The sequence below is a fragment of the Glycine max genome, chromosome 17 (assembly GCF_000004515.6).
Source record: "Glycine max cultivar Williams 82 chromosome 17, Glycine_max_v4.0, whole genome shotgun sequence".
Taxonomy (NCBI): domain Eukaryota; kingdom Viridiplantae; phylum Streptophyta; class Magnoliopsida; order Fabales; family Fabaceae; genus Glycine; species Glycine max.
Window position 1 is genome coordinate 24,212,535 of NC_038253.2, and position 15,670 is coordinate 24,228,204.

Sequence of the window (15,670 nt, forward strand, 5' to 3'; positions counted from 1 at the left end):
GAGGTACACAGCCTTGCATCTGTGAATGAAGAGACTGCTTCTATCATAAGTAAGAACCCATGATACCATATCACAAGTCAGCAACCTGATCATTGCACTAAAGAAGCTAAATAATTTACTCAAAATAATATACACGTGCATGCTTACATGTTGAGCAACAATACATGCATGATGCATAGCATAATTTCCCAAAACTTCAGGTTGTACAATGTACATACTCATGTTATACAATATACATTACATAGTAAACAACAACAGTGAGGACTGAGGAGTCTATGGAGGAGTATGTATGAAGTGTATACTAAAAGGTAGAAGATATGGTACAAATATTCTTCATAAAATAAGGCAATACTCTCCTTTTTGAGAAAATGATGCAGACATCATCTGCACCTTTTTTTGTATCTTTTTTGTTTTGTGTAAAACATCTTTGACCCTATTGTATGTGCCCATTTAGATCCAGAGTATTTTACCTTCAAATTAGCTCCTTCTAGGACAGCTCCCTCTAGATTTGCATTGGTAAGATCTGCATTCTGTTATGTTAAAAGACAACATTTAATCAATCATCACAGACTTTTAAACAAAACAACATTAAAGCTGTTTATATCAAGATACAACCCATCTCCAAAAATCAAAATTATCCATCTGTTAAAATATATTATAAAGAAAACTTTCATTTGCCACTATACATTTAACAATTAAAGAGTTAATATGCTGTGTAGTAATTTTGTGCAGAATTGTCATGCAGATGAGGGGGATATAAACTGATGGGGTGAGCATAACAGAGTAATCTAACATGGGAACTGGTATGAGAAACTGTTTTGCTTTTGTTTGTTTCTGTTTAATGGTTGTCATAGCATAGTATAACAGGGGTGATAGTTTTTTGAGGGTCATGGTATTATGTAATATTGGTGGTTGTATATGGGAGGTACCCCTTGTACCTTTTGAAATGAAATTTCTCTTGGGTGATAAAAAAAGAGTAAATATGCACAACAGATTTCACCACTTGCTTGATTTATATAATAATAATAATAATAATAATAATAATAATAATAATAATAATAATAATAATAATAAAAACCTATTGATTTAAAAGCTCAAAAGTCATAAAGCTGCCTTGTCTAAATTAACAATTGTACATCAGCATATACATGATTGTTTAAATTAACTATCATACAGCATATACATGATTCCAATCCGAAATTTCTACAAATATGGTGCATTTTTCATAAAATGTAATGATATACGTCTCTTTTATTGACCTAATCATATTAATTTAAATCCCTAATAAACCATCATCAGGACAACAATTCATTTTAAACTTTTTGAATAGGGCAATATTGACAAGGCTGACTGGGGCAAAAAGAGACAAATATAAATTTAAGTGACTTATTTATTATTTCTTGATTTTAACATAACTCAAATTGAAGACAAAATATTGAGGCCATTGCACATGGTCCTCTTCTAGATAAAATGAAAAAAGAAAGCTTATACAGGAATGTGTTTGCCATTTCAAAAAAGGTTACACTCTGATGAACCTCAGATAAGTAACAAATACTGGCACAAAATATATAAAAGCTTTAGAAAAAGAACAAAATGGATGATATAAATAAATTCAAATAATTAATTAGACATATTAGAGATTCAAGTTGGTGAACCTGTAGATGGGCAGTACGCAGGTCTCCTCCACAGAAGCTACAATCTACTAAGCAAGCATCTGCAGAATAGCAGTTTCAAACAAACTAACTTCACTTACAAGTATACTGTTTAATACATCAACACAAACAAATGTATGTTGCACTTCTCATTACGTTTCAGTGTAACCAAGATAATAACATGGATTTTGCAAACCAAATTTAAATATTATGCTGAAGCCTGAAAAATAGACCGTAACATCAAAATTGGGCTTGTTTAGAACACTGGATTTATTTACTGTTCGTTAACAATACAGGATATGAATGCAGACTATATTGTCACATTATTATTAATATTTTATCCTATCTTTTTCTTAAGTTAATTAATGTCACATTCCAAATGTCATTTTCCAAACCACCAAGCATAATGCTTATTCAAACTATTCTAAATCATATTGAATGGGGGGAAAAGTCCATTCCGTCACTCTTACAAAATTAGCAAGGCATGTCTGTTGTGTCAACCATGTAATTTTTCTAAGTAAGTTATATGTCCTCTGTTAGACTACCGGTAGATCATAGTCTCTAAGCTCATAGTTGAAGCCAGAACAGCTGTTGCTGATCTATCTGTTATCTGATAGCAGGACAGTTAGTATTAACTGTAAGACATTTGGAAGTTAGTTAATATAAGATACCTAGCTCAGCAAGCCACCTTGCATATAAAAATTCTCTCTGTATTGAAGGAATCAAATTTTCAGAATCTAATAGCAAACACATTTTTTCTCTACCCTAAATTCTAATATCCTCACACTAATTCACTAAATACAAAAATAATTACAAAGTGAACTTGCATGTTATAGAAAGTAGAAACACACACACACACACATTGATTGATCTGGGCAAATACTAGTGTGAAAATTCACTGAAGTGTTACAGAAGATTCTTTTATACAAATAGGTTTGCGCGAAGGATTGACTGAGTACATATTACATAACTTTTAGCTTATTTTGGACATGATTAGGTGGCATTTGGCTGGTCTTTTTTGTAATCTTAAAAGCTACTTTAAGGTTTAAGCTAAAAAAATAACTTGAAAAATAAAGTTAAAAGTTTCTTGGCAATTTCCAATTTTCTTTTCTTTACATAAAAAAGCAAACAATATGGCTGCTTCTTATTGTTAATACAGCTCTCTAATGGGAGCAGGGGACCTTGGGGGTTGGCTTATATGATGGTAGTCCTGGTTCTTGGTAGGGCATGCAAGATAGCTCCAGCAATGGCTATGGGTGTCAGGTCTTGTGTTAAGAATAAGGTCCCCATTACTAAATTGTATTCTAGAAGGAATAAGAAGATAACAGACCCAACTGACTCACAAGGAAACATGTGGCCATAATACATGTATTGATTCCAAACATGAGAATTGTTAAAAAACATAAAAATTTGAGGAAGAAAATTAAGGGAATTGGAGGAGGGGGGAAACGGCGTCGTGTTGTGAGGGATAGGCAAAAAATTGTGGTGAAGCCAGAGACAGAAAGAAAGAGGCAAAAACATCATTTTGGGGTCTTTTTAAAAACTATTTATTAAGAGGGGACTGATTTAAAACTATTTACTGGGGGTCTGTTTTTATTTATATTGCGCTAAAGACAGGGACACAATTCAATCGGAAGCTAACAAGTGACATGAATTTGGTCAGCATAGACACAGGGTGGGGCGCAGGTGTTGCACTGGGTGCAAGTACGCATGTGAGGGGTGTGTTGCGCCAAACCTCCTGGAGCAATACTTCTTATTCCTTCCCCATTTATAAAGTGAAAATGCATATTATTCGCTCACTTCTTCACTTACAGCAAACACTCTTCCAGCAGCTTCCTTCTTCCTTCTTCCTGATAAGTATTTTTTACTCCCTTCCATCCCAACTTGTTCTCTCTCTTGTAGTTTGATATGTCTCTCATAATAATTTTAGCTCATATTTTTTATAATTGCTAATGACACTTACATATATTAAAATATGTGATATTATGTGTATATTTAAAATATTTAATGAGTACGGCATGTTTAGGGGGCACGTTGGCCCCCCTCAATTTTTTCAATTTGTTTTTTTTATTGTTAGATATAATACTAATGTTATAAAATTAAAAGTTAAATATAATTTTACCTTGTGACATGCATGATTTCCCATAACACGTTTTTACTTTATTTTTAATTTTATTTCACTTGTAGAGAGCTTAGGGAAAATTACTTTTGTGTCTCTACATTTTTTATAAAACAAAATACAATAAAAGAGAAAAATAAATAGAAAATGAGAAGAAAAAAAGTGATAAAAAGGGGGTAGTGGATAGTGTTCAGAATAATTAATGGGTATAAAATAATCGTGGCAAAGTGTGGAGACCAAATGAAATTATTCTCATTATATATTGTAATAGATACAAAGAAAAATGAGTCTTCACACGGATGCATTATTATATATGGAAGGAGAATTAATTAACATTAAATACTAGTTATTTAGAGATAGATAATTAATGTTTTAGTTTGTCCAAGGAGAATTAATTAACATCAAATACTAGTTATTTAGAGATAGATAATTAATGTTTTAGTTTGTCCAATATATAAAATAATTATTTATTTTATATAATTAAAATTTATAATAAATAAATATTTTTGAATATGTAAATTATATTATTATTAAATTTCATAATAAATAAATATTTTAAACTTGTAAATTATATTTTAAATTTATGATAAATAATTTATATTAAGATAAGGTTATTTATAACTATTGATATTTAAAAAAACTATTGAAATTAAATTTAGAAATAAAGATAAAAAATAGATCAAAAGAGATAAAAAGTAAAAAAAAATCAAAAAAATACTTTTGTTTTTATAAAAAAAAAATGTAAAAACACTCTTGTAAAAAAGTCCTTATTCTCATTTAACATGACTATTCTGATTTATATATAAAGATGGCATTTGACGCATGTTATGATAACAGAAAAATTAATAGAAAAAATTATAAATAAGTGTAATTTATAACAAAACGATTTTATTAACCTTTTTGGTTTAGAAATTTATTTGGAATATTAGCTTTTTACAATTTTTTGTAATATATGATAATGCGATTTTTTTAAGTTGTTATTTAACTTAATTATTATATGTGAGATTGTAAATGAAAATTTTAAATTGTTTGTGATATTTGTTGTTATTAATAAGGTTTTAAATAAATTTAATTATTTTTGTAATATGCAGTGTATTTGATATGGCAAGTTCATCATCCTCCTCATCCAGTTTTGATGTGGTATGTGGACCACATGAAAATGATGTGTTGTGGATGCAAAAGCAACATGTGTCCCAACATATTTGGAATGGGATGTAGATAGAAAATTAAGAATGAGGCGAGCGATTCCAATTTATCAGGGTATAGAACAACCACCGATAGAAATTATTCCTCTATTACAGCAGTCTGGATTATACACAACAATAAAATTGTGTAGAATCAAAATTAATGGAGGAATTGTAAATGCCTTTGTTGAAAGGTGGAGGCCAGAGACACACACCTTTCATTTGACATGTGGGGAGGCCACCATCACACTACAAGATGTGTCTGTGTTGCTAGGTCTTCCTGTGGATGGCAATCCTTTAATTAGCAGCACAAATATTGATGAGATTGATATGTGTGAACAATACCTTGGAGTCAGGCCAAATGTCAATGCATTGGCTGACGAAAACACATTGAAATTAAGCTGGTTGGCTTCAGAATTTGCAAATATCCAGGATTATGTGGACGACGAAGAACACCTCAAAATGTTTGCACGTGCTTGGATTTTGAGATTTATTGGAGGTGTCTTGTTGGTGGATAAAAGTAGTAAAAGAGTCCCCATGAGATATTTGCAATTTCTGGTAGCTTTTGAAGAGTGCAGTACTTATGCGTGGGGAATTGCTACATTAAGTTATTTATACAGAGAGATGTGTAACGCAACATATTATAATGTGCAATCTATTGGCGGTTACGTTCTCTTAATTCAATTGTGGGCATGGGAACGATGCCCTAAATTAGTCCCATCGATTGTGCCTCCACAACAACAAAACAATTCACTTGGCTATAGGTACACAATTTTTAAATTATAGACTTCATTTATAATTTTAATTATTATTGTATGTAACACATTATTATTTATTGTTGCATAATTGTTATACAAATGGTTACAAAATAGAAATCCTCATATGGCCAGTAATTGTGTGGAACACTGTTGTTTTAAATTAGACACCATGAAAAGGGACGAGGTAACTAAGTATACATTTTTCAAATGAACAATGTTATTATTTGTAATTATTTAACGAATTTTTAAATTGCCTTGTAGTTTTTGTGGGTCCCTTACTCCGAAGAAGTCCAAGCGTTGTTAAGTCATTTATGTTTTGCTGGGTCTGCAATTTGGAGATGGTAGTGGCGATGATTTGTTTTAATGTTGTTGAATGACATCAGCCAGATAGAGTCATGAGGCAATTTGGACTGCAACAACCTATACCTGGCCCTCCATTGCAACCTAGCAATATACATGGCCTAACATTAAAAGGAAAAAGTGAACATAATTGGAGGCGACTACTGCAGCTAATGCTTAATGAATGGAATAGTCGCTATGAAAGACGGTTTCAAGAAACGCCACCACAAGTTGGGCCCCTCTGTGTGAATTCTGAGTATATGAAGTGGTTTAGGCGTAAAACCAAATTGTATATCAGCCGACAACATGCAAGAAGAGGACTAATGGTAATTATTAATTATTGTAGGTCTTACTTATTTATTTTAATATTCTAAAAAGTGGTCATTATTTACATACATTTTCTAAATATATGTATTATTTAACAAGAATTTATATGCAGGGTGAAATTATAGAAACAATGCAGTTCATGTTGTCCCCATATGGGAGAAGGGTGTCAAATTTGGACGATTTGGTACCGTGCCTTGATAAGATGACTCTTTTAGCTGAGGAAGAGGATAGAATTTTTGAGGCATGTGAAGAAGCTCCTCCTTCGGTTCCACAATTTGAAAGTCAACAATTTGATATGTTGGGTAGGAGTGTGGAGACCCAAGGTTTAGGGCGACGTATGGAAAGTGTGGATGCAGAAACACATGTTATTCCTACGATGCCAGAGCGCCAACATGGAATGTATTACACACCTGATCAGTTCACCCAAGAGTCATCTCAAATGTCGCCCCTATATCCGTACCCAAATCAAAGCGGAACTTCATTAGGTACGCAATTTTTGTAATTTAATTTATAATGTCCATTAATATTTTATTTTATTTAATTTTTTGTTTATTTATTATGTTATATATTGTGATATGTAGATGCATATTTCATGGGAACGCAACCTCTGCTACAACCAGGATATGTTATGGCTGACTTATTTGGGTCTCCTTCTCCTGCGGGAACCCCTTCATTTGCACATGGTTGTCAGATATCAACGCTTAACGCCCCAATAGGCCCTTCATGGACCGTGTCGGGAAACATTCCTAACATTACTGATTTATTAGGGGTAGATTTAGGTAATCAATTTTCTGCTGAGGCTGATGAAAGGAGGGGCGACGAGAGAAGGAATCCAGATCGACAAGCTCAGAGATGGGAGCGACCATGTGGGACATCCTCCTGCCATAACACACATGATGATGATGATGATGATGATGATGATGATTGATTAGTTTTATTTTAAATAGTTTGAATTAATTAGAAGATGTGCGTAACTATGATAACTAATCACATGCAGACCATGACGTTAACAACTACTCTGATTAGATTGTAGAGGACAATTGCGTCGGCTGTGTCCTAGTACACCACATCTACCACATTTTTGACGAGTTTGAGAAGGTTCCCTCCAATCCATCTCATTCCTTAACCGTGTTGATCTTGGCCTTCCTTTCATATGATTAAAACTTGGGTCAGGCACAAGTGTCCATGACGCATCAGATGGAGGAATCGCATCCTCATTCCCCAGGGGCCACCACAGTGGAGAATAAGCACATAAGATGTGATCATTTGTGTATACAACATCTATGTAATAATAGAAGTTGATGCTGACAACACCACACACAGCGATAATATGGTAAATACTAAATTGACCGCATTAGCAGTAACGGTCGTTTAAGTTAACTGACAACTTTTGTCCACCTCGTTGAGACATAGGATCGTAAGCCTCCTCAACTTCAAACATTGTTCTCTGAATATCATAAATGCGGACCATGTGAGAACAAGCCTTTTCTTGATTTTTTTGAATCTCTTTCATAACCTTCGAGCAATAAATCTGACCACTTTGTAATTCTCTTTGAACTTTACGACCATGGTCTAAAAAATATTGTCGACATCTACTGTATGTTGACTTCACAAGGACAGTTATTGGTATGTTGTGGCAACCTCTAAAAACTTTATTTACACATTCAGATAGATTAGTTGTCATATGACCGTACCTACGCCCTCCTCTGTCATATGCCATGGTCCATTTTTCTTTTGAAATCTTGTCGATCCATGTTTTTATGGCAGGACTCAAATCACAAAATTTGTCAAAATTCCTATTGAATATATGCTTGCAAGGAGTGTATCCTGCACATTAGTCATTACCAATTTCAGTAAAATTATCATAAAAAAATAAGATATATTATAAGTCAAATCTTACCTAATTTTTTCAATGTTTGTTTTTGTTTCTCATTCTTGAACTTGTGGTTGAAATTGCTTGCGATATGTCGCACGCAGTAAACATGATAAGCATGGGGAGGTTGCAACCCAAGTGCTTCATTAGCAACGACTGACTTTATACTTGCATGACGATCAGAAATGAGACATATACCATCTTTATTTGTGACATGTTCACGCAAGTGTGCCAAAAACCATGACCATGTTGTTAATGTTTCTCCCTCAACCACAGCAAATGTGAGCGGAAGAACATGGCCATTTCCATCTTGTGTTGTTGCCATTAACAATGTCCCACGATATTTTCCATACAAGAATGTACCGTCGACTTGTATGATTGGCTTGCAATACTTGAAAGCCTCTTTACATTGACTGAAAGTCCAAAATACTCGATGGAACTGACGATATTCACGACGCACTAACACAACAAATAAAACTGCAACAACGCACTATTCACAGCACAACAGGACATCAAATAAAACAGAACAACGCACTAACACAACATACTAATACCACACTAACACGACACAAACACACTAAACAAAAGAAGTAAACGTTAAACAACTAAACATAAAACATGAATCATTAGCTATTATGAACCTTTGGACCACTGCTCCCCGACAACGGTGCCAAATTTAATCGAGGTCGTACCCGAATCAAATAAACATTAAAAATGCAGCATCTAGGAAGTGATCCTACGTCGTCTCCCAACGAGGAATGGTCAACCAAACATTCATAATAGATAGTAATAAATCAGTAACGAATTGGGGAGGGGGGATTTGTTTGTTTTTGTAAATTAAACAGCGGGTAAAATTGAATTAGAAAATATCAGAATTAAAACACATTGTTTCCCCTTGATTCACAAGCAAGTCTCTTATCCTAGGTTACGAGAAATTATCCTTTATCAGTTCAACCACATAATCCAACCCTAAATTAAATTACTAAGTGAAATTTAACATAAGGCATTCATTATGTGATTAAGCAACACATACACCAATTAATCATGAACGATCATTAAGCATGAACGTAAATTAAGCGCAGAGACAATTAATCAAGCACTAAGCATGCATGGATCAATAGCAACAAATACAGAATAATTGGTGAAGAGGAGAAACTGATCAGAATTTAATGGTAATAATAGAACCTCAAAGAGAGTTGTGCTTGATCCTCAAGAGAAAACAACGCTGGAGACTTAGCCTTCCATTAATCAGTAGAAAAGGAAGAAAACTAGAATTATTCTTCCAAAACGAAAAAGAGACTAAAACGAATTGAGAGTAGCACTCTAAAACTAAAATGAAAGAGAGAGAGAGAGAGAGTTGTGCTTGATCCTCAAGAGAAAACAACGCTGGAGAGTTGTGCTTGATCCTAAAGAGAAAACAACGCTGGAGACTTAGCCTTCCATTAATCAGTAGAAAATGAAGAAAACTAGAATTATTCTTCCAAAACAAAAAAGAGACTAAAACGAATTGAGAGTAGCACTCTAAAACTAAAATGAAAGAGAGAGAGAGAGAGAGAGAGTTGTGCTTGATCCTCAAGAGAAAACAACGCTGGAGAGTTGTGCTTGATCCTCAAGAGAAAACAACGCTGGAGACTTAGCCTTCCATTAATCAGTAGAAAATGAAGAAAACTAGAATTATTCTTCCAAAACGAAAAAGAGACTAAAACGAATTGAGAGTAGCACTCTAAAACTAAAACGAAAGAGAGAGAGAGAGAGAGCCCCTAAAACTAGAACCTTGGTGCTGTTATATAGTTCTCAGCCCCAAAGCTTACAAATATGTTTTAAGTCCAAGCCCATAAATAAAATAAAATCTAGATAAGATAAGATAAGACAAAATCTAGATGAAATAAAATCTAGATAAGATAAGATAAGATCTAGATGAGATAAAATCTAGATAAGATAAGATTTGGTAGAATAAAATAGTCTGCGCTCTTCAAGTCCAAGCCTAATTCTGGATTCAAGCTCAATTCTTATAATTCTCCTGAAATTAAATTAAAAACACAAAATTTGTCCAATAGGCCTAAATGATAAAACTACATAATTAATTTGACAATTAAGGCTAATCAGTAATTAAAATGGTGACAAAAAGGGTTAAGAAATATGAGAAAATGATGACACATCAAATCCCCTCACACTTAGCCTTTTGCACTCCTGGGCAAAAAAAAAAAAACAAAGAGACAAATCCAGAGACATTAAAGAGAAACAAACAGACACAACAACAATTACATATTTCTCAATGAATGAAAAGAATGGGTAACATCCGACACGCAAAGAGTTAAAGAGTCAAGGCCGTCATGAAAATCATCCAAGCATCTCAAACATGGCAAGATAGTAAATCAACTCAATAATGAAAAGTGATAAAGCCTCTCAAGATATGCACTATATCTCTCAAGTGTCTAGGCTATTGTTTACTCTTAGAGCACCCATGAAAACAAACACCACATAGACTTGGCAAGACTCTAAAATTGACAACCACATCACAAACACATGCACATGAGGATCAAAAGGTCTTTTAAGGTTGTAATGGGGCCAAGGACAAGGTAGATGAAAGTATGGGATAGTAGCTAAAACCCAAAGGAATAGAGGAGCAATGGGAAATAAGTGGGAAGTAAGAAAAAGTAGTAAACCCCAAAACCAAAATTAAAAAGTAAACTCATAACAAAATCAACCAAGTCTTTAAACCAATCCAAGTATTCAAACCAAGACCTCATTTATTCAACTTCATTCTTTTTCTTTTTATTTTTTTTTCTCTTTTTTTTTATTTTTTTTTTGAATGTGAACAGTAGCAATTGAAAGCATTTGAAAAATAAAGCAACGATTAGGCAATATATGCATATACATCAAGCATGGCCAGAATACATCATTAAGCATGGCCAACAAAAACATATCATCCAATGAAACATACCCCCCCCCCCCCCTCACACTTATTCCCAAAACAATTCCAAAGCTCCAAAATTCCTTAAGGGTAGGGTGAAATCATGGTTTTTCACTTAAGGCTTGTAATGAGCTCACAACAAAGGAATTAATTCAGGGTAGGCTTATTTGGCTAGAGGCTTATAAGAATAAAATGCCTAAATCATCTTCCAACATGCATGTGAAGCAAGAAGTATCAACAAGAGTCAAGCCAAGGCTATTGTGTAAGCAATCAATGGGGCAAAACACATCGAATAAAATAGATGATGATGGCTCAAATTCTCACCAAGGGTAAATCTATCACTTTCAATTCGAACCTTCAAAACTAACTTGACATGTAGAGAAAAACAAGGGTTTCAATTCACAAAATGCCAAGAAACTCTTATTTCAAAAACAATTACCCATTACCTATACATAACCCAAAATTCAAAGAGGAACATGCAATGTTGTACACAAACATAAAACCAAAATAACAAAATTAACCTAGAACCTAACAAACTTAAACTAGAAAACCTAACAAAATTAAAGAACAATGTCCCCTCCCTCACACTTAAACAACACATTGTCCTCAATGTAGCACAATCATAAGATCAAGAACAATCAAACAATCAATAAATTTGGACAAGTGCAATAAAGGTAAAGAAGGAGACAGAAAAAGAAAACTCCCTAAGTCATGGCGGAAGAGAAGTAAGCTGAAGTAAGGAGATCTTTTGAGTAAGGACAATCCCCAATGCGTAATTGGATGCATCACACATTAGCTCATGGGGCTCCACCTCCTTTTGCAGCAGATTGGATAGTGGAAGAGCCACTTTGCTAAAATCCTTGATAAAGCGCCTATAAAACCCTGCATGACCAAGAAAAGAACGAACCTCTCGCATGCAAGAGGGGTAAGGCAATTGTGAAATAACATATATTTTTGCATGGTCTACCTCTATGCCCCTACTGGAAATGATATGCCCTAAAACTATACCTTGTTCTACCATGAAGTGACATTTTTCAAAATTCAGCACAAGGTTAGTTTCAATGCATCTATTAAGAACTCTATCCAGACTATCCAAACATGTATCAAAAGAGGATCCATAAACAGTAAAATCATCCATAAACACCTCTATGCAACTCTCTAAAAAATCACTGAAAATGCTAAGCCTACACCGCTGGAAGGTACTAGGGGCATTGCATAGGCCAAAGGGCATCCTCCTATAGGCAAAAGTGCCAAAGGGACAGGTGAATGTGGTCTTTTCTTGATCCTCAGGAGCAATATGAATTTGTAGATAACCAAAAAAACCATCAAGAAAACAGTAATGGGACTTACCTGCCAAGCGCTCAAGCATTTGATCAATGAAAGGCAAGGGAAAATGATCTTTTCTGGTTACCTAGTTCAGCCTCCTATAATAAATGTAGACTCGCTAGTTGTTCTGCACTCTTGTGGGGATAAGCTCATCCTTTTCACTCTTGACCACTGTGAGGCCTGTCTTCTTAGGAACCACTTGGACTGGACTCACCCACTGGCTATCAGAAATGAGGTAGATGATTCCAGCTTGTAAGAGCTTGGTCACTTCCTTTTTCACCACATCTAGAATGATGGGGTTGAGTCGCCACTGTGGCTGCCTCACTGGCTTAGCCCCATCCTCTAAAAGTATCATGCATGTAGATGGGCCAATACCAGGAATGTCTGCTAAAGTCCATCCAATGGCTTTCTTGTGCTTCTTGAGAACTAGCAACAACTTCTTCTCTTGCTTAGCATCAAGGGAGGTAGAGATGATCACTGGAAAATTTTTCCTTGTCCTCCAAGTAAGCATATTTGAGGGTTGCTGGTAAGGGCTTCAACTCTGGTGTGGGTGGTGGCTGAACAGTGGGAGGAACCATGGTAGGAGAAGAAGAAGGTTCCTTAGCCTGTACCTCATAAAGCAAGTCAGAAGTATATGTACTTCCTGCAACATGATTAGTGCATTCTGACTCTAAAAAATCAACATCAAGAGGTACAACACCCAGAAAATCAGAACCAGACTCAAATTCAAATTCATTCTCAGCATAAAAATCAGACACAAGATCAAATTCAAACTTAGATTCAGATTCAATGCATAAGGAATGACAAGTATGCAGATCAGATAAAAATGGATGTTTCCTACCATAAAGAAAAAAATCAAAATCAAACATATAATTATCAACAATCTGATCAATTATCTCAGCACAAAAAACAGAATGATCCTCAGATGGATGTTTCATGGCATCAAGAATGTTAAAATGAACAAACAAAATCACCAAATTCCATAGACAATGTGCCAGCATAAACATCTATCTTGGTTCGGGCTGTTTTCATAAATGGCCTACCTAAAATAATTGGAACTGAACCATGGGAAAATCCCTCTTCCATATTAAGAACATAAAAATCAATGGGAAAAATAAGTTCACCAACCCGAACCAGCATATCCTCTATGAAACCTGTGGGGTAAGCAACACTTCTATTTGCCAAATGAATCACTACATCTGTAGATTGCAAAGGTCCAAGAGATAAAGAATTGAAAATGGACAGAGGCATGACACTAGCTAATGCTCTTAGATCTAGCATGGCATTCTCAAATTTATTGTTCCCAATAATGCAAGGTATACAGAAAGTACCTGGGTCCTTACATTTCTTAGGAATGTGAGGAATAGATTTACCTATCAATGCTGACACATTTCTACCCATGCTAATCCTTTCATTGCCTTTGAGCTTCCTTTTGTGGGTGCACAACTCCTTTAGAAACTTGGCGTATCTTGGAATCTGCTTGATGGCATCTAGTAGAGGTATGTTCACCTCTACTTTCCTGAAGGTCTCCAAGATCTCCTTTTCCGCTTCTTCCATTTTTTTGTTTGGAATCGCTCTAGGTGGGAATGGAAGAGGGATAGGAGGCTGCTGTAAGTCGAAATTACTAGAAGAAGGTCCACCTGCATGAAATTTTTTGTTAGGAAGCTTTCTCTTTTATGCAACTATCTCATCCTCTTTTTCAGGTGTAGAATGAAGCTTGACAAGTTTAGGTGTAGGTGCTGCTACTAGTGGAGACACTTGAATTTGGTTGCCAGACCTCAAGGTGATGGCACTCACATTTTTCAGATTCTGCACAGTTTGTGAAGACAATTTGTTAGAATGTTGGGACTGGGCTTGGTTCATCTGAGTAGCCATCTGCCCCATCTTATTTGTCAGACTCTGAATGGAGGCTCTTATCTCTTGCTGAAATTGCATATTCTGGATGGTTATTTGCCTCACTAACTCTTCTAAGGAAGGTTGAGGAGGAGCCTCAACTGCTTGTTGTCTTTGTTGTTGCTGTTGATATTGCTGCATTGAAGGAGGAACATATGGCTTGCTTGGACCAGCAACATTCTAGAAAGGAGGGACAGGCTGTTGTTGTTGTGGAGGACTTGTCCATCTCAGATTTGGATGATTCCTTCAACCTGGATTGTATCTGTTGCTTGAAAGGTCATAATTATTTTTCTGTTGTTGGTTTTGCTGCTGTGGAGGTTTATTATAAATGTTTGCAGCATAAGCTTCAGGTTGCTCATTGACTCTAGATTGTTGCAAAGAAGGACAAAGATCTAAATGGTGATCTGCAGAAGAACATAGACCACCGACTCTTGCAACAAGTGTAGATTTCTTATTCATGGCAAGCTGAGTTACTAGGTTGACCAAGGCATCAATTTTTCCTTCAAGCTTTTTATTTTCAGTAGATGAAGATGAATTCGTGGCCACCTCATGGACTTCTCTAAGAACAATAGCATCATTTCTTGCACTGAATTGTTGGGAGTTGGAAGCCATCTTCTCAATCAAATTCTTAGCTTCAGCAGGGGTCATATCACTAAGAGCTCCACCACTAGCAGCATCAATCATACTCCTCTCCATGTTGCTAAGTCCCTCATAGAAATATTGAAGAAGAAGTTGCTCAGAAATCTGGTGGTGAGGGCAGCTTGCACACAATTTCTTGAATCTTTCCCAGTACTCATACAAGCTTTCTCCACTAAGTTTCCTGAAGCCTGGAATGTCTTTTCTGATGGTAGTGGTCCTAGATGCAGGGAAGAATTTCTCCAAAAACACCCTCTTAAGGTCATCCCAGCTGAAAATAGACCTGGGAGCAAGGTAGTATAGCCAATCTTTTGCCACTCCCTCCAGAGAATGAGGAAAAGCCTTTAGAAAGATATGATCTTCTTGGACATCTGGGGGCTTCATGGTGGAACAAACAATATGGAACTCCTTAAGATGCTTATGAGGATCTTCACCTGCAAGACCATGAAACTTGGGCAGCAGATGTATTAGTCCAGTCATGAGAACATATGGAACACCCTCATCAAGATATTGAATGCACAAGCTTTCATAAGTGAAATCAGGTGCAGCCATCTCCCTAAGAGTCCTCTCACGAGGTGGAGGTTGAGCGATGTTCTCAATATGAAAATTAGTAGTGGAATGCTCAAAATCAGAATATTCAAAATCACTA

The 15,670-nt window shown here is 35.3% G+C and overlaps 1 non-coding gene across 1 annotated transcript; it reads left to right on the forward strand.

Annotated features, from left to right (window-relative positions):
• Positions 1–15,127: 15,127 nt before the first annotated feature.
• Positions 15,128–15,234, forward strand: LOC113000062 (small nucleolar RNA R71). The gene has a single exon (XR_003265334.1). It is a non-coding gene; the product is annotated as a small nucleolar RNA R71 (small nucleolar RNA).
• The last annotated feature ends 436 nt before the right edge of the window (positions 15,235–15,670 follow it).